General features: G+C 36.4%; 2 long non-coding RNA genes across 2 annotated transcripts in view; one reads left to right on the top strand and one right to left on the bottom strand.

Annotated features, from left to right (window-relative positions):
• The window catches only part of LOC147916166 (uncharacterized), a 92,740-nt gene that overhangs the window by 23,128 nt on the left and 54,931 nt on the right, over positions 1 to 14,681 (bottom strand). Inside the window, exon 2 of the long non-coding RNA XR_015553470.1 lies at positions 3,838 to 3,987. This is a non-coding gene — a long non-coding RNA (uncharacterized LOC147916166). The remainder of the gene's footprint in view (positions 1 to 3,837; positions 3,988 to 14,681) is intronic.
• LOC147916167 (uncharacterized) overlaps positions 1 to 14,681 on the top strand; it is a 162,109-nt gene that overhangs the window by 138,817 nt on the left and 8,611 nt on the right. The gene's annotated exons all lie outside the window — the stretch shown is intronic.

The following is a 14,681-nucleotide window of genomic DNA, read 5'->3' as shown; positions in this document are numbered from 1 at the left end:
TTATCAGGAGAGCAAATGCTGTCCTAGAAAGCTCAGCCAAATTCCACCTTTGTTTCGTTGGCCACAACTGCAACACACTTCCAACTGCAAAAGAGGATTTGTAAGCACACATTTAGGTAAATGTTCCTGCCCTTAATAAAATCCTACTTCCGGTAGCAAGGAAGAAAAGGGGAGACATTTAATAGGCAACTGAAAGTATCTGCCACAGTTAAATTTCATTTTTATATTTTATAGTTTATTATATTAGAAACTCACAAGAAGCTCATTAATACTCATTAAACATTAGATAAGAAAAAGCAATGTTCATTTACTCTTTTGCTTCTCTAATGAATGAGCCAAAGGGGTAGTGAGTCTGTCATCTGAAAACTATTATCCTGTCAACCGCCATCAACCCATGTCTTATAGCAGCTAGCAGAACTGATTTAAAAGAAATATCTCAACTCAAAAACAAGATTCTGTCCTTTTTAGAATAATTATTTTGTGTTCCTGAATCCTAGTCACTACTATGACTTATATTTAGTACTAATATATATGCTTCTCAAAATTAGCTCAATTATGCTGGTAATGAATTTGTATTTAGTTTCTGAATATACCTAATTCTGCATCAACTCTGTAAGACTGGGATCCACTGATCACCATGCGAAGGCAGCAGCCCTAGGATTTAGAAATCTGAATCAGCAGAGATCTTATTATAATTAGAAATATTGAATAAGATGTCCCTAGATGTACCATTTCGATCAGTTACAAAAGATAACATGTCATAGACCAAGAAATATTACACTCCAGTTACTGCCTTATATCCAGTGACCTACTGCTTGTGTTAATGAGTAGCTGCCAAGTAACAGTCATTTAACAGAGAAGGGGAGCACAGAAACCACATTTCAGACTTCCGATGGCAGTAATTCATCCCACTGGTACGTCCCCAGCATGGTGTGTGACCTTGAGTTGCTGTCATTTCAGCAGGTTTTTACATTTCTTTTTACCATTATTTTATTCTGTATTACACTGCATCTATTATTCATGTGAATCCTGGAGCAAAACTGATCTTCCTGCCACCTCACCTTGCTTTTCTGTCACACTCCCTTTCCAGCCACTTCTGCCCCAGAGCACTCTCAATGGAAGTGTTTGTTATACAATCAGCCTGCAATGTAAGCTTCGCCCTATGGGCTCAATGTGGCACTGGCTCACAAATGGGACTTTAAGTCATATTTTGGAGTGCAGAGTTTAAAATTTGAACAATTCAGGTACATCCAAAACACTGTGACAACAATGTTTCAAAGGGAGCCTGATGCAAAACACTGACTGATATTCAATTTAGTAATACTGTTTTATGTTTTAGTTAATCAGTATTAATATACAAGAGAAAAAGATTCCATGATCATAGTGAGCCACAGTAGATTGTAGGCTATAACTCTGTGATGCTTTAAAAATTAAAAGTTTGAAATATGGTAGTATGATCATGAAGGTCAGTCCTTCATACATTATGGACAAAAATGCCTCAGGCATCTTCTTACACGCTTCCTTAAAACATAGCTAGTAGGACATACCACCATTTGCCCTTTTTATTGTATCCCTTCCTCTATCCTGCTGCTGAGAACATGGCTGGGGCTCCTGGCACCATCTTGGAGCGTGAGGATGAAGGTCACACCTTAGGAATGGTGGAGTAGTGAACTGGAAGGAGCCTGGGTCCCTGAGGACCTTGAGGAGCAGCTCTGGGCTTTCTGTTCAGGCATGTCTATGTGAAAGAGAAACCAGCTTCTGACTTGTTTAAGCCACTCCTGTTGTGGGTTTATTACTCACAAACGCAGTGCTAACAGGTACAAGCTCAAGTAATAACAGTAACGATAGCCAACATTTACTGACCTCTGACTTTGTCAGATACTGTGCTGAGCACTTTATTTGCATTATTGTCCTTAATCTTCATAACAACGCTCTGAGGCAGGTACTATTATTTTACAAAGGAGAAAACTAGAACTTGAGGAAGTTATCCAACTTACCTAGGTGATGCCCCCAGTAAGTGGTGGAAATGGGGTTCACACTCAGGCACTTGACTCCACCACCCATGCTCAGAGCATTAACCAAGGTGGGAAATATCTTGGTGACTTTAACTCATGTTCCTCTATATAGTCCATCTATCTTATTTCAAGCAATCTTTTTGACTCATTATTTGGACCTTCTCTAGTTCCAAACACCCTACCTGTTAAACAAATATTTACTTTAATAGGTTACAATACTCTGTGTTATCCAAGGTTAAAGAAAGGAAGGATGACAATTATTTTGATGGAATATACATATAATTGGCTTGTGCTTTGCAGAAAAAGACATAATTTAATTTTTCTTACTCCTGTACAATGGGAAAAAAGAAGTGAAAGACAGAGACAACATCTTGAAGAATGATTCAGTAAGGAGGGATGTGGTCAGAGAACAACCTGCAGCCAGTACTGTTCTGATGCAATCCTCTAAATGTAATAGTTAAAGTGCTGTATAGGTTATCAGCTAGAGAAAGAAAAAAAAATAAGCTAGAAAATGCAGAAAGAGGAGTATCTCGCCAAAGAAGTTGACCAGGACAAGCTTTGCTGAACTAGACCAGGATACTTTTGTTTCTCCATTATTATTATGACTGCATTATAGTTTCTACCCTGGGATAAATTTCTTTCAGCCTCTTCCTGGATTTTTAACGATAGTCTGAAGGATTTTATGGTTTCCACAATCATATGTTTTTCCTTCATCCATTATTTTCCGTAAATATTTATTGGGCCCCTATTGGGTGCCAGGCAATGTGTTAAGCTCAAAGATGGTTACGAAGATAAAGATGACATTGCCCCTGCCCTACTCTAGTTGGGGAGACAGAAAAGGAGAATGTAGTGTGAGTTGGGGGCCAAGAGAGGGTAGATGCACAGTAGATGAGGCAGGAGCAAGCTGCAGAGGCTGGAACACTGGCTGAGAGGTTTGGACATCATCCAGTGGCATGGAGAGCCGCTGAAGGATTTTAGGCAGAGGAGTAGCATCAGTTTTGTTTTAAAACTCTAATTCCACACAGAAGCAAGAGATGGATTAAATGAGATCAGAATGGAGGCAGGCATTCTAGTTAGGAAGCTAAACTACAATAATCCAGAAGAAAGATTATTAGGGCCCAAACCAAGGCAGTGAAATGGAATAAAAAAGAGACAGAAGGCAGGGAGATCCCGTAGAGAAAATCAACAGGCTTAGTATTTGAAGAGATGAGAGAGGGGGTTGGAGAGGAAGAGGAAGAGATCTATGAGGATTTTCAGATTTATGCCTTGCTGAGTTGATTTTGATATTTTAGAGGTAGCTGAGGTCAAAGAAATAGCACCTACAAGCTTTGGCTGCTGAGAAATTCTTTTTTCCTTGGCTCTACCTCTCAGCAGCAGTAGACAAAGTCATGTTAATTTCTTAAATCTCAGTTTTCTCATCTATAAAATGAGGATAAATTTTTCTTAAGATTTTAAAATGAGAATTAAATAAGGAAAGTAAGAAAAGAGTAAGCAAAATAGGAGCTGGAACAAAACAGGACCTATGTCAGTTAAGGTTCAGTTCAGGAAAAAGAAACCACACAAAGTATATCAAGCACAAACGTATTTAGTAAAGGGAACTAGATGCCTGCAAAATATTGCAAAGACTAGAGGAGTGACTGTCAGGGCCACTAAGCTTTTAGGTACATCACTGCAACTATAATCAGGAGGTCAGGGAGCTGGTGTCACTGCCATCCAGAAGTCAGGAGGCTTCAAGAAACAGCTGTCAATGTTATAGGTGTCATGCAACCCCCAAACTAGTGATTCGCAGAGAAATGTGAAGCCAAGTCATCACGAAACTCACATCTGCCAACGGCCACATGTCAACCATCACTGCTGCTGGAGAGACGATGGCTTTCCCTCTCTTTTGCCTCCCAAACACATACAAGTGCATTTCTTCAATGAATATCAATTACATCCAGAATTCTACATGTAGTTCCCAGGTTTCTGGCTCCTGAAATATAGGGCAAAGCATAGAAGATAGTGAAATGAATAATTAATAATTATGAATAATTACCAATGAATAATTGGATATGAATAATTACCAATAAACAACACCCAGCTCAGGTCTTAACAAATATGATCTTAGATGTAGAGCTCATCTAAACAGGGGGAAAGCAAGTTTGGGAAAGGAGATTATCAATTCAGTTTGAGACATTTTGACTTCAAAGTGCCTATGGAACATCCAGAGAGCTGTACGTGGAAAAGTAATTTAGGAGGTAGGCCAGGGATATAAATAAAGATTTAGGAGTCATCATCTTAATAGTGGGAGCTCAAATCATGCAATGTGAATGCCCCTCCACTTATTCACACCACCCCCAGGAAGAGTGTACAGATTGAGAGGACACGAATACGAAGCACAGGCCCCTGGATCTGCCATGGTTAAAGGGATGACAAAGGTAGAGGAGCTCACAGAGAAGTAAGAGAATTTTAAGAAGGAGGCTGTGGTCTGCAGAATGCTAGTCAGTACTTGGTTGAGAATTTTTGCATCCACTATCCATCAGGGATATTGATGTCTGGTTTTCTTTTCTTGTAGTGTCTTTATCTAGCTTTGGTATCAGAGTAATGCTGGCAATTTTACAAGAAAGTGAGTGTGGGACTATTCCCTCATCTTCAGTTTCTTTGGAAGAGTTTGAGAGTGACTGGCATTAATTCTTTAAATATTTGGTAAAATTCACCAGTGAAGCCATCTGGTCCTGGGCTTTTCTTTGTTGGGAGGTTTTTGATTACTGATTCAATCTCTACTCATTATTAGTCTATTCAGATTTTCTATTTCTTCATGATTCAGTCTTGGTAGGTTGTATGTATCTAGGAATTTATCCATTATTCTAGGATGTCCAATTTCTTGGCATATAATTGTACCTGATAGTCTCTTATGATGCTTTGTGTTTCTGTGGTACAGTTATAATGTCTCCTCTTCCATTTATAATTTTATTTATTTGAGTTTTCTCTTTTTTTCTTGGTAAATCTGTCTAAAACCTTGTTAATATTTAAAAAAAAAACTGACTCAGTTTCTTTCTTTCTTTTTTTTTTTTTTTATGAGGGAGATCAGCCCTGAGCTAACATCCATGATAATCCTCCTCTTTTTGCTGAGGAAGACCGGCTCTGAGCTAACATCTATTGCCAATCCTCCTCCTTTTCTTCTTCCCCAAAGCCCCAGTAGATAGCCGTATGTCATAGTTGCACATCCTTCTAGTTGCTGTATGTGGGACGCAGCCTCAGCATGGCCAGAGAAGCGGTGCGTCGGTGCGCTCCCAGGATCCGAACCTGGGCCACCAGTAGTGGAGCATGCGCACTTAACCACCAAGCCACCAGGCCGGCCCTGACTCAGTTTCTTTTACCTTTTTCATTTTTTTTTCTATTCTTTATTTTATTTATTTCTGCTCTGATCTTTATTATCTCCTTCTGTCCGGTAACTTTGGGCTTAGTTTGTTCTTATTTTTCTAGTTCCTTGAGGTGTAAAGTTAAGTTGTTTATTTGAGATCTTTCTTTTTTCTTAATGTAGGCATTTATCACAGTAAACTTTTGTCTTAGAACTGCTTTTGAGGCATCCCATGAGTTTTGGTATGTTGTGTTTCCATTTTCATTTGTTTTGAGATATTTTTTGATTTCTCTTTTCATTTATTCTTTGACCTATTGGTTGTTCAGGAATGTGTCATTTAATTTCCACCTATCTGTGAATTTTCCAGCTTTTCTCTTGTTCTTGATTTCTAGTTTCCTACCATTGTGGTCAGAAAACATACTTGATGTGATTTCAATCTTGTTAAATTTGCTAAGATTTTTTTTGTGACTTACATATGATCTATCCTGGAGAATGTTCCATGTGCACTTGAGAAGATTGTGTATTCTGATGCTGTTGGATGGAATGTTCTGTATATATCTGTTATGTCCATTTGGTCTAACACGTTGTTCAAATATAATGTTTCCTTATTGATTTTCTGTCTGGATAATCTATCCATTGCTGAAAGTAGGGTATTAAATTCCCCTACTATTATTGTATTGTTGTCTATTTCTCCCTTCAGACCTGTTATTATTTGCTTAATATATCTAGGTTCTCCGATGCTGAGGGCATATATATTTACAGTTGTTACCTCCTCTTGATGAATTGATCCCTTTATCATTATGTAATAAACTTTGTTAAAGTTTTTGACTTAAAGTCTCTTTTGTCTTTATATAAGTACATAAAGACAGAGTATATAAGTGTAAGTATATCTATACCCACTCTGTTAGTTTCTATTTGCATGGAATATCTTTTTCCATTCCTTCACTTTGAGCATATGTGTGTCCTTCAAGCTGAAGTGAGTCTCTTGTAGGCAGCATACAGTTAGGTCTTGTTTTTTCAGTCCATTCAGCCACTCTATGTTTTTTGATTGTCAGAGAAATTAGGCAAGAAAAAGAAATAAAGTCATCCAAATTGGAAAGGAAGAAGTAAAATAGTCTCTATTTGCAGATGACATGATCTTATATAGAGAAAATCCTAAGGACTCCACCAAAAAAACTGTTAGAAATAATAAGCAAAATCAGTAAATTTGCAGGATACAAAATCAATATACAAAAATCAGTTGCATTTCTATACTCCAGCAATGAACTATCTGAAAACGAAATAAAGAAAACAATTCCACTTACAATAGCATCAAAAACAATAAAATGTTTAGGAATAAATTTAACAAAGAAAGTGAAAAATCTACACACCAGAAACTATAAGACATTGATGAGAGAAATTGAAGAAGACACAAATAAAAGAAATCCTGTGTTCATGAATCAGAAGAGTTAATATTGTTAAAATGTCCATACTGCCCAAAGCCATCTTTAGATTCAATGCAATCCTTATCAAAATTCCAATGGCATTTTTCACAGAAATAGAAAAAACAATCCTAAAATTCATGTGGAACTGCAAAAGACTCCAAATAGGCAAAGCAATTATGAGAAAAAAGAACAAAGCTGGAGGCATTACACTTGCTAATTTCAAACTGTATTACAAAGCTATAGTAATCAAAACAGTATGATATTGGCATAAAAACAGACACATAGACCAATGGAACAGAATCAAGACCCCATAAATAAATCCAAGCATATACAATCAACTAATATTTGACAAGGGAGACAAGAATACTCAATGGGGAAAGGATAGTCTCTTACATAAATGGTGTTGGGAAAACTGGATATTCACATTAGAAGAATGAAACTGGGTGGGGGGAAATGGCTGAAGGTGGTCAAAAGGTACAAACTTCCAGTTATAAGATAAATAAGTTATGGGGATGTAATGTACAGCATGGTAACTATAGATAACAATACTGCATTGTATATTTGAAAGTTGCTAAGAGAGTAAACCTTAAAAGTTCTCATCACAAGAAAAAAAATTGTACTATGTGAGATGATAGATGTTAACTAAACTTATTGTGGTAATCATTTTGCAATAAATACATATACCAAATCGTTATGTTGTACACCTCAAACTAATACAATGTTATATGTCAATTATATCTTAATAAAACTGAGTGGGGAGCACATCAATTAACATGCACACTCACAAAAGACAAGAAACTGAAACCCTATATTACACCACTCACAAAAATTAACTCAAAATGGATTAAGAACTTAAATGTAAGACCTGAAACTAAAACTCCCAGGAGAAACCATAGGAACAAAACTCCTTGACACTGGTCTTGGCAATGACTTTTTGGATATGACAGCAAAAGCCCAAGCAAGAAAAGCAAAAATAGGTGAGTGGGAATACATCAAACTAAAAAGCTTCTGCACAGCAAAGTAACAACCAACAAAATGAAAATGTAACCTACAGAATGGGAGAAAATATTTGCAAACCATATATCTGATAATGGGTTAATATCCAACATATATAAGGAACTCATAGAACTCAATAGCAAGAAAAACAAATAAATAAACAAATAATCCAATTAAAAAATGGGCAAAGGACCTGAATAGACATTTTTCCAAAGAAGACTTACAAATGGTCAACAAGCACATGAAAAGTTGCTCAACATCACTGATCATCAGGGAAATGCAAATCAAAACCACAATGAGATATCACCTCACATCTGTTGGAATGGCTATTATCAAAAAGACAACAGATAACAAATACTGGTAAGTATGTGGAGTAAAGGGAACCCTTTTGCACTGTTGGTGGGAATATAAATCGGTGCAGCCATTATGAAAAACAGTATGGAGGTTTCTCAAAAAATTAAAAATAGAACTACCATATCATCCAGCAATCCTACTTCTGGGTATTTACCCAAAGAAAATGAAATCAGTACCTGGAAGAGATATCTGCACTCTCATGCTCACTGAAGCATTATTCACAATAGCCAAGACATGGAAACAACCTAAATTCCAATCAATGGATGAACGGATAAAGAAGATGTAATATATATGTATATTTCACACAGTCATGTGTCACTTAATGATAAAGATATGTTCTGAGAAATGTATTGTTAGGCCTTTTTGTTGTACAAACATCATAGAACTTATACAAACATAGATGGTAGAGCCTACTGCACACCTAGGCTTTATGGTACTAATCTTATGGGACCACCATCATATATGCAGTCTGTTGTTGACCAAAATGTCATTATGTGGCGCCTGACAGTACATATCATGGAATGTTATTTGGCCATTAAAAAGAAGGAAATCGTGCTATTTGTGATAACATGGATGAAACTTGAGGTCATTATGCTAAGTGAAATAAATCAGACAGTGAGAGAAAAATACTGAATGATCTTACTTAATGTGGAATGAAAAAGCAAACACAGAAACAGAGAGTAGATTGGTGGTGCCAGGGGCTGTGGGGTGGAAGAAATGAGGAAATGTTGGTCAAAAGGTGCAAACTTTCAGTTACAAGATGAATGAGTTCTGGGGATCTAATGTACAGCATGTTGACTATAGTTAACAATCCTGTATTGTATACTTGAAATTTGCTGAGTAGATCTTAAACGTTCTCATCATAACAACAAAAAAAAGATGATAATTACGTGAGGTGAAGGATATGTTGACTAACCTTACTGTGGTAATCATTTCTCAATATATACATGTATCAAATTATCACATTTTATATCTTAAACTTACACAATATATTATATGTCAATTATATCTCAATAAAGCTGGGGAAAAAAAAGAATGCTAGCCAAAAGTCAAACAAAGCAAAAAACTAAAAAGTTTCCATTGGCTTTGTCAACTTGGATGTCATTGTTCACCTTGGCAGGTTCAGTTTCAATGACAGAAACAAAGTCAGGTGTCTATGTTGTGAGGATAAGAGTCTTGGGCGTGTACTCCTTCAAGAAGTTTGGCCATGGAGGAAAGAGATGGGACAGGGAGATAAAGAATGTTTTAAAAAAATAACTCTTCATCATGAAAAGAACCACTAAAATGTTAATCAAGTTCTTTTGCCTTCCAACTATCTTTGGTAACTATGTTTCTGTGTTATGTATTCTAAAAATACTTCCTTAAGTTGGGGATGAGGATCACCCAACATTACAATGGTTATTCTAGGGGGGTCATTTTTTTTTCACTTTTTCATAGCTTGAATTCTTTATAATGAGCATAAATCGTTGAAACAAAAGCTATTCTCATTAACCTTTAAAGAAAAATAAATTTTCTCCTTACTTAGGTTGGGTTGGTACTTGAGGTCAGTTTATACAATGGTGTTTTTCTTTTTTTTTTTTTTTTTTCTTTTTGTTTATTGCGGTAACATTGGTTTATAACATTGTATAAATTTCAGGTGTACGTCATTATACTTCTATTTCTGTATTGATTACATCATGTTCTCACTTTCACCACCCAAATACTAACTACAATCCATCATCACACACATGTACCTATCCCTTTTGCCCTCTTTCCCCTACCTGCTTCCCCTCTGGTAAACCACCAATCTGATCTCTGTCTCTATGTGTTTGTTGTTGTTATTTTTTACTACTTAATGAGTGAGATCATACAGTATTTGACCTTCTCCCTCTGACTTATTTCACTTTGCATGATACCCTCAAGGTCCATCCATGTTGTCACAAATGGCTGGATTTCATCATTTCTTATGGCTGAGTAGTATTCCATTGTGTATATACACCACATCTTCTTTATCCATTCATCCCTTGATGGGCACTTAGGTTACTTCCAAGTCTTGGGTATTGTGAATAACGCTGCAATGAACACAGGGGTGCATGTATCTTTATGCATCGGTGTTTTCACGTTCTTTGGGTAAATACCCAGCAGTGGAATAGCTGGATCATATGTCCTTAATTTTTTGAGGAATCTCCATACTGTTTTCCATAGTGGCTGCACCAGTTTGCACTCCCACCAGCAGTGTATGAGAGTTCCCTTCTCTCCGCATCCTCTCCAACACTTGTTGTTTCCTGTCTTGTTAATTACAGCCATTCTGACGGGCTTGAGGTGATATCTCATTGTAGTTTTGATTTGCATTTCCCTGATAGTTAATGATGTTGAACATCTTTTCATGTGTCTGTTGCCCATCTGTATATCTTCTTTGGAGAAATGTCTGTTCAGGTCTTTTGCCCATTTTTTAATTGGGTTTTCGTTTTTTTGTTGAAATGCATGAGTTCTTTAAATATTTTGGAGATTAAGCCCTTATCAGATGTATGGTTTGCAAATATCTTCTCCCAATTGTTAGGTTGTCTTTTCGTTTCCTTGGTAGTATCCTTTGCTGTGAAGAAGCTTTTTAGTTTGATGTAGTCCCATTTGCTTATTTTTTGTATTGTTTCTCTTGCCCAGTCAGACATGGTGCTTGAAAATATGTTGCTAAGACCGATGTCAAAGAGCGTACTGCCTATGTTTTCTTCTAGAAGTTTCATGGTTTCAGGTCTTACATTCAAGTCTTGAATCCATTTTGAGTTAATTTTTGTGTATGGTGTATGGTAAAGGTCTACTTTCATTCTTTTCATGTGGCTGTCCAGTTTTCCCAACACCATTTGTTGAAGAGACTTTCCTTTCTCCATTGTATGTTCTTGGCTCCTTTGTCAAAGATTAGCTGTCCATACATGTGTGGGTTTATTTCTGGGCTTTTGATTCTATTCCACTGATCTGTGTGTCTGTTTTTGTGCCAGTACCATGCTGTTTTGGGTACTATGGCTTTGTAGTATATTTTGAAATCAGGGAGTGTGATACCTCCAGCTATGTTCTTTTTTCTCAGGATTCCTTTAGCTATTTGGGGTCTTTTGTTGTTCCATATAAATTTTAGGATTCTTTGTTCTATTTCTGTGAAAAATGTTGTTGGAACTTTGATAGGAATTGCATTGAATCTATAGATTGCTTTAGGAAGTATGGGCATCTTAACTATGTTAATTCTTCCAATCCAAGAGCACGGAATATCTCTCCGTTTCTTTGTGTCTTCTTCAATTTCTTTCAGCAATGTTTTATAGTTTTCAGTGTACAGATCTTTCACCTCTTTGGTTAAGTTTATTCCTAGGTATTTTATCCTTTTTGTTGCAATTGTAAATGGGATTGTATTCTTAATTTCTCTTGCTGCTACTTCGTTGTTAGTGTATAGAAATGCAACTGATTTTTGTATGTTGATTTTGTATCCTGCAACTCTACCATGTTCATTTATTACTTCTAAAAGTTTTTTGGTAGATTCTTTAGGGTTTTCTATATATAAAATCATGTCATCTGCAAATAGTGACAGTTGCACTTCTTCCTTTCCAATTTGGATCCCTTTTGTTTCTTTTTCTTGCCTGATTGCTCTGGCTAGGACTTCCAGTACTATGTTAAATAGGAATGGTGAGAGTGGGCATCCTTGTCTGGTTCCTGTTCTTAGAGGGATAGCTTTCAGTTTTTCACCATTGAGGATGATATTAGCTGTGGGTTTGTCATATATGACCTTTATTATGTTGAGGTACTTTTCTCCTATACCAAATGGTACTCTTCTTGATAAAAGTCTAGGACAAGGAAACCCAGTTTCTATGTAGATATTAGACTTTTTCTTGGACTCAGGGTTTTTAAAGGTACTTATGATATTGGAAAGGCTAAAAGGAAATATAAAATGAAGGAGCTTGGAAATTAAGCTTTTAAAACTTATTCCACATGGCTAGAACATTACATTGAATACTAGCTTCACAATTTAAGATTCAGAATTTTGAGATGGAGGGAAATAAAGAGACCATAGTCCAGTGCCTTAAATCACATATGAAAACTGAGGCTCAGAAAGCACCTGGCCAAGACCACACAGTTGGAAGAATGAGAAGTGGAAATTAGAACCTGGAACTCCTAATTGAGGATCCACCCACCAGACCACATGGCTCCTAAGAGATGCAGAGAGAGAGAGCTCAGAAAAGGCTGAGCGCTGGAAAAGAGTGTTGAACGAAAGGTCAGAGGATTGGGGTTTATTTAACTTGGAAAAGAGAAGACTAAATGGATGCTTAATAGTTTCCCAGTACACAAAGAACAATATTTTTTATCTCTCCTAATGAAATAGATAATAAAAGTTTTCTCCAGAGTTTGCCCATGCTGTTCTTTCCATTTAAAATATTGCTTTTATTTACTCTTTGCCCACCCAAATATAACCCCCCTTCCATGTCATTAGACAAGTCCCAGCTCTTTCTGAACCTTCCCCAAATGATCCATTCCACACTGAACTTTATCTTCTCAGGTCTTCTCCTTTAGCATTTATGGTTGGGACCACAAAGACTGACACACGCATTGTCACGATGCCTAATTGTTTCACTGGGGTGTGTCTTTCTCCTTTGGAGAGTTCTATCCCAGTCCTTCAATTTCTAACCCTCCTGACTTCATGGCCTAGTATAGGATTAACCTTATACAGATATTCAATAAATACTTGTAGAATTTAATTAAACCATGGCACTGTAATTTACATTAAATATAAAATACAGTCTTCTCATGGTGAATATTATTCTTAAGTAGGATACAAAATATTCTATAAACTTCTTTAAAGACATATATTATCTATCTAGGAAATTTAAGGTCTGGAGGCACAAAGATGCACAGATGAACTACAATCCTTTTTCAAATCTGAGCCTTATGATTCTGTCATTATCTACATTGAATTAGAAAGTATGTTTACTTCAAATACACTTCATTGAGAGATGAATGTAAATTTCAGCTATCTCTAACTTTGTTTCAAACTATTGCAGATTCAAACTGATGAATCACTCAATTGATGAGATATAGGTAATGATCTTTCATAACACATAAATAAAATAAATAAATAAATTGAATAGTTGATTCATTGATCATATGATCAGAATGTTCTAGTTCTATCCTAGTAATGAGAACCATATGCTAAAAACCACATGTATTGTTCCGATGTTACAAAAGTTGGCAGACTATAGATGCGTTCACTCTTTATAAATGGTTAATCTATTACCTCTAGTATTTATAAAATGTAATTTTTTTCAAAAATTTTTCTGTGGACTCTTCTTTCAGTTTTCTTATTTCTATTCATGCATTTACTGAAGAAAGTGACACACTGGAGAGGAGAGGATATCCCTAAATAACCTTGGCAGGCGAAAAGAAGAAACTCAATTATAAGAAAAAACATTGCTGCATATTTTAAAAGATCATTCTTAAGGATCTTTACTATTATTTTAATTAAAACCACCCTAATCTCATGCTTCCAAGGGTTTTACTTTTACTATAAAGTATATGCATGGGGCCTTGCCCTAGCATGTAAGTCTATTAACATAATAAACATGATATTTGGGATAATGAATTACCTACTCTCCCATAGAGCTCATTAAAATGTTACCTCTCAAATTGCCTTCCTGAGAGGCAGACCTCTTTAAAAAATTAATGGGAGTCATGAATTGAATTTGTGAAATTTGTAGCATCTCCTTTTAGTAATAGCTATAACTTTCCTATAGACAAAGACAGTATTATAGTGCCCTCTGGGAGGTTTCCGTGTCTAATAATGTTAAATATAATTTTAGAATAAATAGGGCTTTTAAATGTCATTTGAAGTATGACACAGCTTGATGAAAGGAAAGAACCAAAGTGTCTTTGTCACTTTAACAAATTTCAGCCTTCTACTTTGCATGATTTAGGGTCACTTGAAAAACAGCCATGCTCTCCAGCAGGATTTGAGAGGTGGCTTTGTCTGGAACAGAGAGTTCTCCCAAAGCAGAGATGGATCTACAATGAGGCAAATGAAGCTGACCCTTCAGGGCCCTTCCCTTGCACAGAGCTATGAATGCCACAAGCTGCTGGGTTACAGTGTCCTAGGAGGGAAGAGCGAGCCAGGTTCTAATCAGAAGCATTCCTAGGTACTTATTTCTGGTAAATTGCCTAAAGAGATATCTGGAGATTCAAGCTTCCATTATTTGTTGTGATTATTTTCTCATTTTAACTAAGATCACTTTTGCAACTTTGTATTTTTTTTCTTAAAGGAATCCCCAAATCATGTAAGTTTAAGGCCTTATGAAACCCGGATCTGTCCCTTCCAACAGCAAAAAGGATTTCTTTGCAAAGGAAATTTGTTTCAAAGAGTCTTGTTAATTGACATTTTCTGAGTTTCATTAGCTTCACCAAAGCCCCCAATGTAATTTGAATGTAGGCAAATGGTCTGCATAAATCATCCTTTGGATATTGGGAGTTAATGATGTGAACACTAAGCTTCAGAGCCAAATGAGAGCCCTAATTTTGATCCACCATCACAGACCCTCATGACAACAG

This window comes from Ceratotherium simum, chromosome 10 (assembly GCF_057802395.1).
Source record: "Ceratotherium simum simum isolate JZ-2026a chromosome 10, ASM5780239v1, whole genome shotgun sequence".
Taxonomy (NCBI): Eukaryota; Metazoa; Chordata; class Mammalia; order Perissodactyla; family Rhinocerotidae; genus Ceratotherium; species Ceratotherium simum.
Note: the sequence above shows the minus strand (reverse complement) of the source record. Positions and strands in the feature narration are given on the sequence as shown.